Source organism: Elephantulus edwardii, unplaced genomic scaffold (genome assembly GCF_000299155.1).
Source record: "Elephantulus edwardii isolate Elephantulus edwardi_28Jun2011 unplaced genomic scaffold, EleEdw1.0 scaffold00001, whole genome shotgun sequence".
In the NCBI taxonomy this organism is placed as follows: domain Eukaryota; kingdom Metazoa; phylum Chordata; class Mammalia; order Macroscelidea; family Macroscelididae; genus Elephantulus; species Elephantulus edwardii.
In genome coordinates, this window is record NW_006399751.1 from 31,091,120 (window position 1) to 31,108,459 (window position 17,340).

A 17,340-nucleotide genomic window follows, 5' to 3' on the forward strand; every position below is an offset into this window, starting at 1 on the left:
TTAGGTTGTTTCCAACTCCTTGCTATTGTAAACAAAGCCGCGATAAACATGGGTATACATATAATGATTGCACTTTTTCTGGACAGATTTGTTTATTCTCTTGGCAGTATATAGATTTTTAAGTACTCTTCTCCAACACTACAACTCAAAGGCATTCATTTTTCTTCTGGTATCTTTGGTCACTGGCCAAGTTTCAGATGTATAGCAAATAACTGAAAAGACTAGGCAGGCAAAATTTGAATTAGGAGGGTGTTGTTTCTTACTTCTCCTGCACTGTTTCAAGGTTTTTCTCTTTTCTTTTCATGCTTTCCTATTTAATTTCCCTTTGTGAAATTCCACCTTGTCTATTCCCGAAGAGAAATACACAGAAAAAGATCAGACATGGAAATTATTGCAAAGACATTATTATTGTTTTGTGGAACGAAATACAACTCAGAGCAACCCTAGGAACAACAGATCTGAATTTGTTCCCATCCTGGTCATTCTTCTCATTCTTGACATACTCGCACCTATTGCCTGAGGGTCTTTCTCCTATTTGCTGAACCTCCACCTTTCCCAGCATGATTTCTCTTTCTAAGTACATCATTTTGGCCTCTCCCAACAACATGTCCAAAATACGTAGGACAAAGCTTCATCATCTTTGTCTTCAAGGAACACTCTGGCTGCACTTTCTCTAAGACATATGTTTGCTCTTTTGACAGTCTTTGGGAAATTTAGCAATCTTCAGCATTATATAGAAGATCAAAACTCTACTTTTCTGATTCTCATAAGGAATAGGGTGTCATCACAAACTAATGAAAGAGTTTAAATGAGAAATACACACTCATGTGTAACATTCTCTGCCTTTCCTGATGGTCAACTCTAATCATTATTCTTATCAGTTTAATTAATATGCATGCATTGACTAAAATGAATATCAATGTTGTACACTAGAAGCCAATATGTTGAAAAAATTAAAATACGTATCTGTTCATTGAGATGGTGAAAATAAATTACCAAGAAATTTGTCAGGTCTTTATTTCATCTAAGAAGAAATAAGCAAAATGGAATTTCACATCAACCTAATTTCCCTTAAAAATAATCTTTATTTCTGTATAGTTGCAACTGACTCATAGCTGTCCCCTCGCTGGTTTTTCAGATGCTATAAATCACATGAAAGGAGATTGCCCACCTTTCTCACACAGAATAGCTGGTAGATTCAAACCACGTGACTTTAGGCTGACAGTACAACTTCTAACCCATTAGTTTTCCAGAATTCTCTCGCTCAGCCTTAATCCACTGCAAAATAATCTTTAGGAAAAAAAAATAGAATCTTCAAATATTAACTTTTATAAGACAAACGTTATCAGTCCTGCTCATAACTTACTTCATCCATGTCAAGCTTCTGAGTTGTTATGTATTGGGTGAATATATCCATAATTGTCCTTCTCCAAGGACATCTTGCTTGGAAGGATAGAGGGTTAGCACAGCAGAGGAAGGATGAGAAGGATTGACACCGTGACTGTAGGAATGGCAGTAGGTGTGTCAGAGACAAAAAGATTGGTTCAGAATAGGGCAGGATTCAGAGCTAATTTTCATAGGGTTGCTTTGAGTCATAGTCAACTCGACAGTACATAACAAAACCAGCATATCCATAATTAATTTGATATGATCAGAGATGAAGAGAACCACTTTAACACACCATGATCATCATTTTCTGAAGAGAAGAAAATAGAATAACTTAAAGTGACATTATTTTCAAATCATTTAAGCCAAAGTAGTTCTGAATACTAAAGCTTTGATGATGTGTAATCCTGCTGAAAGACTGAACTGTAATCAGCCTAAGATACATTATGTTACAAAACTGCACACCAGTGCATAACAGAATCTTGTTTTCCATTAATTCATTCTTTTCTGAAAATACAAACACTCCATATGCTTAATAGCCCAAAATAACAAATGTTCTCACATTTTAAGATCAGTGAGAACCCATTAGTGAGTTTTCTATGTAAAAATATAAACAAAATATAAAGATTCTAAAAGCCATTTTTGATACTGATTTAAACTTTGTGCTAAATCAAGAACACTAACCTATTAGTTCAGTTGTGTTTTTTCTGTTTGTGTCAATATAAGTTAAGTTGTATTTTTTCTCTGTTTGTGCCTATATTCTGTTTACAGTGATTTTTAGCTATTTTTATTCAAAAGGTAATTCCTCACCAGGCTGTATGCAAAAAATAAAGTGAGATTAAAGGAATGACGAGAAATTTCATTTGACTACTTCTACCTACTGTGTTAATTAAAAAACTCAAACTCAATGCCATTGATTCAGTTGACTCATAACTGACACTTCAGGAGGCTGTTGTTTCTGTGTTGTTGTAAAGTGCCCTGGAGTCGCAGGCGACTCATAGCAACCCTGTGAAGGAGAGTCATCGACTCTGTGTGCCTTTGATCCTCTCTCCAGGTTCACAGAGTTTCTGGCAAGCTATTATGGAAGTGGATGCCACTCCTCCTTCCAACCTTGTTTTAATCCGGAAGCCAGTAGGCTGTTAGGGGCTGTAAACTGCATGACAATAGATTGCCTCTCTTTCTCCCAAGGAACAGCTGATGGACTTGAACTGCATGCTTTTGGCTTGGCAGTATAGTTATAGCTTTTTATCCCCTAGGCCACCAGAGCTCTGTTGTTCTACTATTTTAAAGACATGTAAATGATTAAAAAAAAAAAAGAGTAAGATGGAAATAAAGCCCTTTCTGTAAATATAAATTTAAAAATAGAAACAAACAACCTCATAGTCTAGAGCTTTATTGCCCATTAAAAAAGGAGCAATTTATCACATATAGCTATTTAAAATTTTCAATTAAGTAAAATGTAAATTAAAATGCCTGTCATGCTACCTATGTTTCAAATACTCTAAAACCACATGTGACTAGTTGCTATAGCATTAAGCAGCACAGATATTTTTTTTTTTCATAACAGAAAATTCCATTTGACAGCACTGTTCACTGACACATGGGCAGGGAACATTCATGTTTGAGTCACTGATGTAAAAATACAACATCTCGCATTTAACAGATATTCAATAAATAGATTAATTAGTCCATTAACAACAAAACAAGCAATTGTGGCTTTTACTTTTCTGTAGCGCCAATATGCAAACTAAGACCAGACAAATTACCACTTGGTGGATGAGCTACAACCTTGGAGATCTAGCATCTATATCCATTATAATGGTCAACACATTAGATTTGTAAAAGTGAATATTAACATATTGTATTTAAACTATTTTGGGTAATTATGTTGTTTTAGTCTTTTGTTTACTCTGGACATCAAAAACTTTAGTACAAAAAGTCAGGTGGTATTCTATCTTATTAGTCATTAAAATACTCAAGGGACTTTTTATTGTTAATCTTTATAAGAACACCCAACTAAGACAAAGATAGAAATAGTGATGGGATGATATGAGAATAAGCACCTTTCTATGCTATGTATATTTTGTGCATGTGCTTAGAGGGGCTAATCTTTGGAAAAGGACATGATGCTAGGAAGGGGGGAGGTTTGGTGGAGGAGAAGAAGACCCTTGACCAGGTGGATTAATGCAATGATGGCTGAAATGGGCTCCTGTGTCAGGAAGCATGACGATAGGTTCACTATGAGTGGTACGTGACTTGACAGCACCTAACAACAGCAATACTATGTACGCAATATGTAAGGATATGTAATGTACTGTTGTGAAAGTCTAAGACTGATTTTTAATGCACCTCCATTGAATTCTGAAATTCCTTTTAAAAATGTGGTTCAGATATCACGCTTTCTGTTTTGATACACTCTGTATTTTCCCTCTAGAATTTCTCCTCTTGTGTTCTCCTGTATGATCTAGTAGGAGAGGGAATGTCCAAGTATTTGAAACAGAATCCCCGCAACTACTTTCAGATTTTCTCAGATTATAATTGCAGTGGCTCGAAGTTAACTTTAAACACCAAATATTTATAAACAAACCCTTAGGAAGGCTTAAAGTTTATTTCCTCCATATACTCCATAAACTAAATGCCAAATGCCAAAGTGACGTGTGTGTGTGTGTGTGTGTGTGTGTGTGTGTGTGTGCACGCTCTCTCTTCTGCACTGAATATGTAGTGTAGCCTAAGTTTGATACTTTTGCTGCCTGTCTTACTCTGTAATAACAGAAATGAGAATACACAGCTTCTGAGGGAGGTGCCTTGACTCAACAGAGAAGTGGAAGATAGCATGACACTTCCTCTGTAAAACCTGTTCCACAGCTTAAAACCCACCTACACCATGGCCACTAAAGCAGCACACAGAGGCAAGAAAAGGATTTGCAAAGGAGCAGGGCTATTATTCAAGGAGATTTGTACTTAAAAATCTTTGAACCATAGGATTTAGGTGATTTTTCTGCACAAAAGAAATGACAATGAACCTCAGAACAAAAAAATAATACCAATTTTAGTGCCTCATACCCTTCTGAAATCTTATACATACATTTGTATGAGTTACAGGCTAGAGATTATTTTTCCCCCTTAACCTTGAAAAGATCTGGAGATAATAAGAAACATTGGTATCTGATGACAGTACTATTGCTATGCTTACTTCTCAAGTTTGAATCACTAGTAGGTTAATGTTGTTGTTGTTGTTAAGTGGTGTCGAGTCAAAAACGACTCATAGTGAACCTATGAACGAAAGGCCTGAGCTCTGTTCATGAGTTTCCGGAGGCAAGCCATTTCTGATGTGGATGCCACTCCTGCTTCCAAGTTTGTTTTAGTCTGGAAGCTCCATCAAACACTGTCCACCATGAGTTACCATTATTGCATTATTGCATACAGCAACCACAGGTTAATAGCTTCTTTTAATATGTGTTGTTGCTTTAATCTGTCAAGTTGAAACTAACTCATAGCTGACTATCCAGCAGGTTTTCAGAGGCTATAAATCACAAGGCAGGAGATGGCCCGTTTTTTCCCTGCAGAGCACCTGATGAATTCAGGCTGCCTGTCTTTGGGATGGCAGGGCAATTCCTTACCATTAAAGCACCAGTTAGAAGTTGCAGTGGCATCCACTTCCTAAATAACATGCCTCCGGAAACTCTATGAACTTTGACAAATGTCGATAATTGTAGAGGGGCTTCAGGACTTTTGTTCACAGGATCGCTACGCATCATGCTCGACTTGAATTCAATCAACAACAACAAACCACCAGAGCTGCCTGTTAAAAAAATATAGATAGATAGATGACAGATAGATAAATAGATAGATGATAGATAGATGATAGATAGATAGATAGATAGATAGATAGACGACAGTTAGATAAATAGATGATAGATAGATAGATAGATAGATAGATAGACGACAGATAGATAAATAGATAGATGACAGATAGATAGATAGATAGATAGATAGATAGATAGATAGATAGACGATAGATAGATGATAGATAGATAGGCGACAGATAAATAGTTAGACGACAGATAGATAGATAGATAGATGACAGATAGATAAATAGATAGATGACAGATAGATAGATAGATAGACGACAGATAGATAGATAGATAGATAGATAGATAGATGATAGATAGATAGATAGATAGATAGACTATATATAGATAGAGAGAGAGAATCTATACATACAAATAGGCAATTATTAGAAATTCCTTGATCTAAGGAGTTTTACTGCCATCCCCAAAGCAGGCAGTTTGAACCCATCAGGGGCTCCACAGGAGAAAGGTGGACAATCTCCCCCCATGTGAATTATAGCCTTTGAAAACCCACAGAAAGATCAACCATGAATCAGTTCCAACTAGACAACAATGAGTTGTTGTCTTTTACAATAATGTGTCAGGTTAAAGACTGAGTTTATGTAACTGATCTGTAAAATAGGAATTTTTTTTTTAAGAAAAAGGTTGAAATGTAGGGAAAAAGTAAAATATCAGCAAGCAAATACAACAATGTTACTACTGTGTCCAGCAAGAACCTAAATAGAGTACAAGTATATTAAAGTAAATAAATTTCTAACTTGATTGTTATGTATTGTTTTGCGTTTTGTCAAGAATCAATAAATTATCATGACTAGCATAGTGGCTACACGTGATTATGAGACCAGATTGGTTGTTATAGTCACTATAGCAGAAAGCTCCATCGTACCCTGGTAGTTAGACTCAAGTAGAAATCATTAAAATAACCTTATCTCCCTGAGGGATCGTCACCCTCTGCCTCAGTCAGTGTACTTCAGTTTTTACAGCATCATTTGTTTCTCCGGCATCTCAATTTTCCTCTCCAAGGACCCATGAGATTTAATCACACATGTAGCAAAAAGCCTTATGTTCTATTTCCTCTTTTTCAAGGGCTACAGTTTCAGCATCTGTGCTGTCTGCCTGCACTGCCACAGATTTAATTTCCTTGGGTAACTCATCAAAATTTGTAGGCATATTTCATTCCTCCTTTCTTAATGATCTTCTTTCCTCCTTCTCTCCTTCCAAACCGCCAAAGCTGAGCCTGAACCAGGCTGTCCATTTTATCCTTTGATTTTTTCTTTATTTTTTTCTTGTTTCTATATTGTTGTTTCTCTACATGTTTCCAATTGTTCTACCCCAACATATTTATATTCTGAGTTATTAGTAGAGATTTTTAAAAAAATTTAAAAAAACAGCAAAGCCAACAACTTGATGAAAAATCCCAAGTAGAATAGTAGTCAGTCCCAGAACGATCTTTAATACATTATTGTTGTTGTTGATTTCCTTCGAGTCAAGCATGACTCAAAGCAGCCCTATGAAGAAAAGGCTTGAAGCCCCTCTACAACTATAGACATTTATCAAAGTTCATAGGGTTTTAGGAGGAATGTTATTTAGGAAGTGAACAAGTCATAGTATGTTATTATTGTTATGTGTCACTGAGTCACTTGTAATGTATAGCAACTCTATGTACAGCAACTCTGAACCCTTCCCTGACCTGAGCCAGTCTCACTAATTCTGACACACCAACCTCCATTGCCCCAGTTACGGTATCAATTCATCTTATCCTGGGTCTCCCTCTCCTGCGCTGTCCGTCTACCCTTCTGAGCATGATGTCCTTCGCCAAGGACCGATCTCTCCTGGCTACATGCCCAAAGTAAATGAGGCAGAGCTTCAAAATCCTACCCACCAAGGACAGACTTGGTTTCACCCTCTCCAAGACAGACCTATTTGATTTCTTGGCAGTCCATGGTGTGTTCTCCAGTATCACAACTCTACGACATCTATTCTTCTTCTGTCATTCTTAGTCATTGTCCAACTCTCTGAAACATAACACATAATTGAGAAGATCATGGCCTGGATTAGGAGCACCTTTGTATACAGTCTGACATCATCTTTTGATTAATAAGTTTTGGTATTTTAGTGCAAGGAGAGAATCACTCAACTTTTATTAGATTCAAGCTAGAGAATTTAGACTGGAATTTTTGCATTGTTGTTGTTGTTAGGTGTCATCAATTCAAATATGATTCATAGTGACCCTACAACCAACAGATCTGAACCCTATCTTTCTATCTTGTGCCATCTTCACACTTCCTAATACATGAAAGCTCATTGCAGCAGTCATCGACCATCTGGTCGAGGATCTTCCTCTCCTTCATTGACCCTCCACCCTTCCAAGCATCAAGAAATAGTTCTTCCAACAACATGCCCAAAGAATGTGAGGTGAAGCTTCATTATCCTTGCCTCCAAAGAGCACTCTGGCTGCACCCTCTTTGAGATATATTGGTTTCTGTCAAGCACTACAGCTCAAAGGCAACAATTCTTCTTCTGCCATCCCTATCCATTATACAGCTCTCAGATGCATACCAAGTGATCACAAAGGCCATGGCCTGAATCAGATACATCTTAGTCATCAAACTAGCATCATTACTCCTCAATAATTTAGGAAGGTTCCTAACTGCAGACTTTCCCAGTTCAATATCTCTCCTTATTTCCTGACTGCTAGCACCAAGTGTGTGAATACAAATAAGATGAAGTTGTTGACAATTTCAATTTCTTCTCCATCTATTGTGGTATTGTCTATCAGTCCAGTGGTAAGAATCTTTGCTTTTTTTGGCATAGAGGTGCAATCCATGGGGTTTGGAGTGGCATGTAATTACTCTCCATTTTACACAGCACTCTTCCTAGGAAAATTCCATCAAGTGATTATTTTGTCTAACCAATATAAAAATAGGTGAGGCAAAGCTTCCAATAAGTCCGAACTAAAACAAATAGTTGTATCCAAAATTCAATACTTAGAATCATACTACTCTGGAATATTCTTTCCCCATTGTCTGTTGTTGTTGTTAAGTAACTGGGCCTTAGTTAACCTTCAGGTGTACACTTCCCTCAGGCACTTGAAAAAGCTGAAATTACTGCTTTACATCACACTTAACCTGCTCATTACTGCCTTTTACAATCCTTACGGCTAAGAGAGCAAGATGAATCATGAAAAGCAGCACTTTCATCAAGAAGTTCTGTCAGCATCTTCCCTTCTTTTCTTTAGACTTCATCTATCTTATACATTAATGTGTTTCTATATTCTGAAGGTTAGAAATATGTATCTATATTCTGAATGTCTGTGAAGAATTTAAGTTTCAAAATAGTTGTCAGAAATATCTCCATGTGCACACAAAGATTGGTATGAAGAAATTGTCAAAGATAAATTGCGACCAAGTTCCTTTCCTTGTGAAGTAATTAACTTTCCTGTGCAATTTATTTTCATTTAAAAAATTATTGAGTGATATTACAAAATATGTTAAGGATGTTTAAAAGTTTGTCACGTGACACTGAAGGTGTTGTCCTTCAATTAAGAGTCTGTGATTTTTCCCTAGAAAGATGTCTTCTGACTCGTCCAGGAAAATTTCACTGACCGTTCATTACCTTTAAATCTAGCTGTCCATTCAACCTTTTTCCATACAATTGGAATGACACAGCAAGGTTTTAATTCTTATGAAAGAAATATTGAAATTTACCACTTTCATTTGTTAATTGTATATGTTCTTGGTTAGTAGTTTAAGGGGAAGCAATCAGTATTTTTCAGATGATTGTACATATTTCTTTAAAAGTTCAAATTATTTTAAAGGCTTGTAAAATTCCTACAGTAAATTTGTTCCAGTAAAAGTTAAAAACAGTGGCTTACACTAATTTCAACATTTCTCAAACACTAAATTAAAGAAAATGTAATTCAAAATAAATAAATTAGTCTTCAGCCCAGGGTACCTTAAAAAACAAATTCTTCCTGAAGCTGAGACCTAAAAAGAAAATTATTCACTGGATTATTTATGTATTTCAAATTATATTATAAATTAGAATTAATAAATTCTACTAACTATATATGCAAATTCATTACGAGGATGTTATGACCATGCTAGTAATGAGTTCACACATTTGGATACTAAAGTTCCTCAATGTCACTCAGGTCATGAGATTTAAACTCAGTTTGCAGAGAATTTTCAAATACTTGTTTGTTTTTTAAATGATATTTTTGTTTGGAAACCATTTTGAAAACTAAACAGGTATTTTCTACTTTCCCTTTTTTATTATGAAATGGATATACAATATTGTAATAGGACTTCCAAGAAAACAAGCAGTCTGTCCTGGAGAGGGTAAAACTCTTGTTCCTTGAAAGCAAGGATTTTGAAACTGTCTCACATATGTTAGGCTTGTTGTCAGGAGCGACCCATCTTTAGAGAAGGACATCATGATGGGAAAGGTAAAGGATCAGCACAGGAGAGGAAGTCTCTGGATAAGATGGATTGCCATAGCGACTATAGCAATAGAGACTCTGATATTATCTCAGGATAAGTCAGGGTTCAGAGTATTTTTTCATAGAATTGCTTTGAGTCATATTTGATTCGATGGCACATAATAACAACAAGAGTGGTTATACACAAAGTTTTTATGTTGCTGTATATTAATTGCATGGAATATATGGAGTATGAATGTTTCACAACTAGAAACTGTGAAAAATTAAATGGAATGCATGAGCATTGATCTCCAGGCTTTAGTGAGATAAAATGGACTGGTTTGGCCTCTTTGAATCAGACAATCACATGGTATACTATGCCAAGAATGGAAAAGAGTTAGAAGGATGCTGTATTCATAGTTAAAAAGACAATTTTCAGTTCTATCCTGAAGTATAATGTTGTGAGTGATAGGATATTATTCATATGCATAGAAGAAAGATTTGTTGATACCATTATTCAAATATATGCAGCAATATCTAAAGTAAAAGAGGAGGAAATTAAAATTTTTTATCAAATTTTACATACTGAAATTGAACAAACATGTAATCAAGATGCATTAATGATAATTGGTTATCAGAATGCAAAAGTTGGAAACAATGAATCAGGAATGATAGTCTGAAATTCCTGTCAGAAACGAGGCTCAAAATAGAATGATTAAATTTTGTACATTCAATGATTTGATTATCACAAATAACTTTTAAAAAAAAAAAAACCAAATGGTGGCTTTACACATGAACCTCATCGGATAGACATCATATGAATCAGATAAACTACATCTGTGGAAGACATTGTTGGAGAAGCTCAATAGAGCAGTCAAAACAAGGCCAGGTGCTGATTGTGGAACAGACCATCAGCTCTTCATGTTCAAGTACAAATTGAATAGCTGCATAAAATTAAAATGAGTCCACAAGTACCAAAATCATCTTAAAGATAGATTTGAAGTATTAAATACCAATGATCAAAGACCAAATGAGTTATGAATGGCATCAAGGATATAATTGATAAAGAGAGCAAAAGATCACTACAAACACAGAGGAGAAAGAAAAGTAAAATAATTTAAAAAAAATGTCAGAAGAGACACTGAAAATTGCAAACAAAGGGAAGAGATGCTGAAATAAAAGAGTTGACCATATTTCCAAAGGCAGCTTGGGAAGACAAAGCATACTAACGGAAATGAGCAGAGAACTAATACTGGAGAATAAAAAGGGAAGAACTTACTCAGCATTTCTCTAGCTGAAAGAACTGAAAGCAAATTGAAGCCTCCAACTGCAATACTGAGAGATCTGTGGGGAAAATGTTGAATGATCCAGGAAACATAAAATTAAGAAGGAGGGAATACACAGACTCACTGTACCAAAAAGAATTAGCCAACACTGAAATATTTCAGGAAGTGTCATACGACCAAGAGCCAATGGTAGTAAAGGAAGAAATTCAAGCTGCAATTAAGGTATTGGAAAAAAATAAAGCCCTGGGAATCAATGGAATGGCTAACTAATATGTTCCAAAGCCACATGCAGTCCTAGGTGTGCTCACCAGTCATTCTGAGGTATTTAGACAGCAGCTGCCTGGCAGACTGACTGGAAGAGATCTGTATTTGTTTTCATTCTCAATAAGCTCTAAGCTCCTGTGGCCCACTGGCAAGAAGCTGAGCTTCAATCCTAAAGGCACGTGGTTTGAGGCCACCAGCAGCTCTGTAGAAGAAGGATGGGCAATCTTCTCCTGTGCAATTAACCACCTCTGAAAATCAGTAGAGGTCCAGCTATGAGTCAGTTATGACTCCAAAGTACACAGCAACAACATGGCTAAATGCAAATGGTACCAGAAGAATGTCTACTTGCGCTTTATTGACTATGCAAGGCATTTGACTGTGTGGATCATAATAAATTATGGCTAACACTGAGAAAAATGAGAATCTCAGAGCACTTAACTGTGCTAGTGGGAAACCTATATCTAGATAGACCAAGATGCTATTAAGGAAACAGAGCAAGGGAACACCGCACAACTTAAAATTAGGAAAAGGTGTGTGTCAGGATTGTATCCTTTCTCCATACCTAATCTGTATGCTGAGGAAATTATTCAAGAGATTATAGACTCTGTGAAGAAAAATATGGCATCAAGACTGGAGAAAAACTTGTCAATAACCTTCAGTAAACAAGTACCACAACTTTGCTGAAAGTGAGGAGGACTTGAACCTCATGCCTGCAGAACGCTAAACACTGCAAGTGACAATGTTCATTGTAACTCATGTGTCAGGAAAACAAAAATTCTCACTACTGAGTCTATAGGCAACATCACGACATATGGAGAAAAGATTGAAACAGTCAATGACTCAATATTACTTGGATCCACAATCAATAACTGGGTACCAGCAGCTAGAAGATAAAAAGATGTATTGCACTGGGAAAGTCTGCAGTCAGGAACTTTCTAAATTATTGAGGAGCAATTATATCAATTTGAGGACTAAGGCGTGTCTGATTCAGGCCCATCTTTTAAGCCACTCGCTATGTATATGAGAGCTAGATAATGAATAAGGATAAGAGAATTGAATGAATAAGGATAATAAGAACTGATTACTTGGAGCTGTGGTGCTGGAGAAAAGTACTGAATATCCCATGGACTGCCAAAAAACACACAGATATGTCTTGGAAAAGGTGTAGCCAGAGTGCTCAGTGGAGGCAAATACAATGAAGCTTTGACTTAAAGCTTTGAGTCATAGCTTTGTGTATTGCTAGGAGAGGCTATTCCTTGGAAAGAAACATTATTATTATGCTTGTAAAGATGGAGGGATGGTGAAGAAGAGGAAGACCATCAAACAGGTTGGCTGACACAGTGATTGCAGCAAAGGGCTTGAGTGTGTCATAAATTGTGAGAATGACACAGGATAGGACAAGTTTCAGATATGTTTTCCATAAGGTTGCTAGGAGTCATACTAACCTCGATGGCAACTAGCAACAACAAAAACACCAGCAATGTCTGAATGTATCAAGGGAAACAGTATGATTTAAAACAAGGGAAGGCATGTATCAGGGCTGACATTCGTTGGAGAAGGATGTCATGCTTGAAAGAGTAGAGGGATAGCACAGGAGGGGAAGACCCCCCCCCCATGAGGTGAATTAATTCAGTGACTGGGGTAATTGGGGTGGGTGTGTCGGAGACAGTGAGATTGACACAGAACAGAGCAAGGTGTAGGGCTGTTGTACATATGATCGCTATGAGTCCTAAGCAACTCAACAGTACAAAACAACAACAAAACTCAATGGATAAGCTGGAAAAATAATTCAGGAAGCTGAGTAATACGAAGAAGAATGTGACATTAGAATTGAAAGAAGACTTCTCAGCTACTGTGTTATAGAAATGGCAGAACATAAAGAATACTTGAAATACCAAAAAAAAATCAAAGTACATCTTTCAATATGGATTAAAATTCAACATCAAGAAAACAATAATTCTCACCATACAACCAATAGGAAACACCATGACAGACCAAGAAAAAGATTGAAGTTGTCAACAATTTCATTTTCTTTGTATCTGCAATCAACACCCATGGCTGAAAAATCTAAAGGTGTGCTGCATTGAGGAAATCTGCAATCCGTCAAGAATCCCTCTAAAATTTTAAAGACCAAGGATTTCCGTTTAATATTAAAGTGCACTTGATTCAAGTTGTGGTGTTCATTATTGTTTCTCATGCATTTAGAAGTTGGACAATAAAGGATGACAGAAGAGGCAGCAATCTCTTTGAACTGTGGCGTTGGAGATGGATACTGAGTTTATTCCATGGACAGTCAAAAGACAAAACAGTCTATCTGAGAAGAAGTGCAACCAGAGTGCTCCTTAATGGTAAGGCTGGTGAAATTTTGTCTCACATCCTTGGGACACGTTGTCTGTCAGAAAGGGTCAGTGCTTAGGAAAGACAAGCTTGGAAAGGTGGAAGGCCAGAAACAGAGAGAAGACCCTCAAGAACATCGACTGACACAGTGGCTTTTACAATTGGCCAGAGCATGGCATAAATGTGAGGATGGTGCAGGACAGGACAAGGTTCTGAGCTGGAGTTCAGAAGACCGTTATAAGTCTTACGTGACTGGATGACATCTAACAACTACAACCAGCACTGGCTGAGAAACCTGTTTTTTCAATAAACTTGACAACAGAGTATATTGTTAAGTTTTTGCTAACCCGAAAGGTAATGAGTATTATCTTACTCTTTCCATATATTGTCATTATTTATCTTTTGCTCTGAGTGTCTAATAGATTTAGATCTTTTATTTCTTTCCTTCTCCTTGTTTATAACCTCTTTGGATTTTAAGTTACTGGCTTTTTGTGTGTCATATAAATTTATTTTCTCCTACTTTATCATTTGTCATGTGATTTTAATGATTTTTTTTCTTTTCCTCATTCAAACTTTTGGGGGTTTAGTTCATTTTTTCACTTGCTTATTCTAAATTTTGTGTAGCAAATAGAAAGGCTTTCTCATCCTAGACTTCAGAGGAATTTATTCTAGTACTTGAATGTTTTCATTTTAAACCTTAAACCTCTGCTGTATTTAAGATTTAATCTTGGATTAAATTTAAGCATATTGTTTTGTTTGCCATTAAGTTGGAACTAAGGCTTTTCAGAATCTGGAAATCGCACAGGAGGAGATTGTCCATCTTTCTCGTAAGAAGCAGCTGGTGGATGTGAACTATGGGCCTTTGGGTTGACAGTACAGCTCCTTACCCCTTAGACCACCAGAGCTCCCTATGTAAAGCATTGCTCCTATTATATGCTGTCCTGAGTTGGCTATAACTTATATCAAACCTATGAATGATGGATATGGGCCCAGCACTACCCTGCATCATCCTTATCATCTCTGATAATACTTGAGCCCCTTGTTACAGTCATTGTGTCAATTCATCTTGTTGACAGTTTTCCTCTCTTACACTGACCTTCCCACATTCCAGACATGTTCTTTTCCAAAGATTGGCCCCTCCTAACAACATATTCAAAGTATATGAGACAAAGCTTCACCATCTGTGTTTAATGACCACCCTGATTGTACTTTTTTCAAAGAGAAGTGCTAATGGGGCGGGGGAGAGGGGGCATGTGGATGGGAAAAGTGTAACAATAATAAATGGAAACTCTTAGCCTCTGTAAACTTTCATTAAAATGAATTTATAAAATATTTTTTAAAACACTTAAGAATTATAAAAAGAAAACTTGTGTGCTAACATCCATAGATTTAAGCTAGTATTGTATTAGTACACAATTAGGTAGAAAAAAAACTAATGGAACAGAATGTATATTCCAAAATATATTCAAAATTTTGTACTTAATAAAGATGGAACAGAAATTACTTGTGAAAAATTTACATTTTAAGAGTAAATTGTGTTAAAACAACTGATTGGTCATTTAAGCAAAATGTTAGATATAGGTCTAGGTTTCACATGAGCAGTTAAGTGTTCTGAGATCCTCATTCTTCTCAATGTTAGCCATTATCTATTGTGATCTACACAGTCAAATGCCTTTACAAAATCAAGAAAACATAGATATCCTTCTGATAGTCTCTGCTTTCAGTCAAGATCCATCTGACATCAGCAATGATATCCCTAGGGCCATAGTCTTTTCTAAATCCTGCTTGAATTTCTGGCAGTTCTCTGTTGATAACACTATTTTAGTCATTTAAAAAAATAATCTTAAGCAAGATTTTGCTTGCATGTGATATTGATGATATTGTTCAATCATTTCCACATTCTGTTGGATCACCTTTTTTTTTTTTAAAAAATTGGGAGAAATAGAGATCTCTTCCACTTATCTGGACAGGTAGCTGTCTTCCAGCTATTTTCACAGCCTGGTAAACAAGTCCATGGCTGCATCTGTTTGTTGGAACATGTCATTTGGTATTCCATCAGTTTATGGAGCCTTTTCCCCCCAATGTCATCCATGCAGCTTGAACTTCTTCCTTCATTACCATTAGTTCTTGATAATTTGCTATATCCTGAACAGTTTCATATCAGCCAATCCTTTTTGCTACAGCAACTCAGTGTATTTTCTCTACCTCTTTTGATATTTCTGAGATCATTCAAGATTAGGGCAACAGCGTCAGCCAGTATTGCACCTCGGGGCTTAAATTTTTTGTGTGTTCTTTCCACTTGAAACTTTCCAAATGGTGTCTTCCTTTTTTAAGCAGTGGTTTCATCTTACTTTGGTCCACAATAAATACACTTGGTACAAGCAGCTAGGGAATCTAAAGACATGTTGTATTGGGGAAATTGCTCATCAAGGACTTCCCTAAAGTTCTAATGATAAAGGATGTCTGTGTAAAGACTAAGATGCATCTCATGCAAGTCTTTTCAATTCATATGCATCTAAGAGCTGGGCATTGAGGAAGGATGACAGAAGAAGAGTCAATGTCTTTGAGTCATGGGTTGGTGAAGAGTACTGGATATTCCATTGACTAGCAGAAGAACAAATACGTCTTAAAAAAAGTACATTTGGCAATGACATCTCAGACAAGAATCTCATGAGAGCTTAGAATACTACTGGGCCTCCACAAGTAAAAGACTGATATCCCAATCACAAAATGAACAAAAGACAGGGAAAGATTTTTCACAAAGGAAGGCATTCAGTTGGCCAACAAACAAATGAAGAAATGCTCAAAATCACTGGCAATCAGAGAGATGCAAATTTACTATATCTTCTAAACAGATGAAAATGAGTGACTTTTGTGTTCTAATATTACATTTAGTTACCATGCACCAACAAATTCCAAATCACATGGATATAATCTGAAGTCAATAGAAATTTTAAATATTTCAAGATCATCGAAAATTTATAGTTAATCTAAATCATAAAATTTCTCATACTTCTCAAAATCTTGGTTAAAAAATTTAATATTTCCAGCTTTAAGAGCAAAGATAATTTTATGATTAGGGTGAATTTTTAAACCTTTCCATTAAATCATAAATAGGAAAGAAAATACTAGTTTTCTTTTATATTTAAAGTAGTTTTTATTAAAAGTGACTTAGTATTTTAGATAATTCATACTTCTTACAGCATTATGGGCAAAATAAGTCACATGCTTCACGTAGTTGACCACTATCTCAGATATCTTATTAAAGAAATAAAGTTCACACATAGTGAGTGAACAAATGACTAATACTAAGAGAAATTAGGCCATTTATCCATTAGAGTAATGAATGTCACCTAATACTCATTTGCTCAGGAAGAAAAATCTAAGCAGTTTCTGTCCACAAACATCGATAGCTCTCTCTGATAGATTAAATCAAATCACGAAAGCAGGCCACTGTTATTGATGGTTTTCACTTGAACTACTAAATCTATGTCCTGATAGGCAATAATATAATAATAAATAATATTAGAATAAAATTCTGCAATCACCAACAGGAACCTTCTGAAATCTAAAAAAAGATGTCGACTTAAACACACAAAATATCTGGCATATGAAATAGTTAATATGAGGTCACATCCAACAGTTATTTTTAGCTCAACTATGTATACCAACAAGCACTAAATGTAAATCAATTAAGTCGTCAAATAATCAGTACAGCTTCAACCTATAATGTGAAAACTGTGCTACCAAAAATTGCTGGGGTTAAAATTACAACATTATTTTTAAAATTATTATA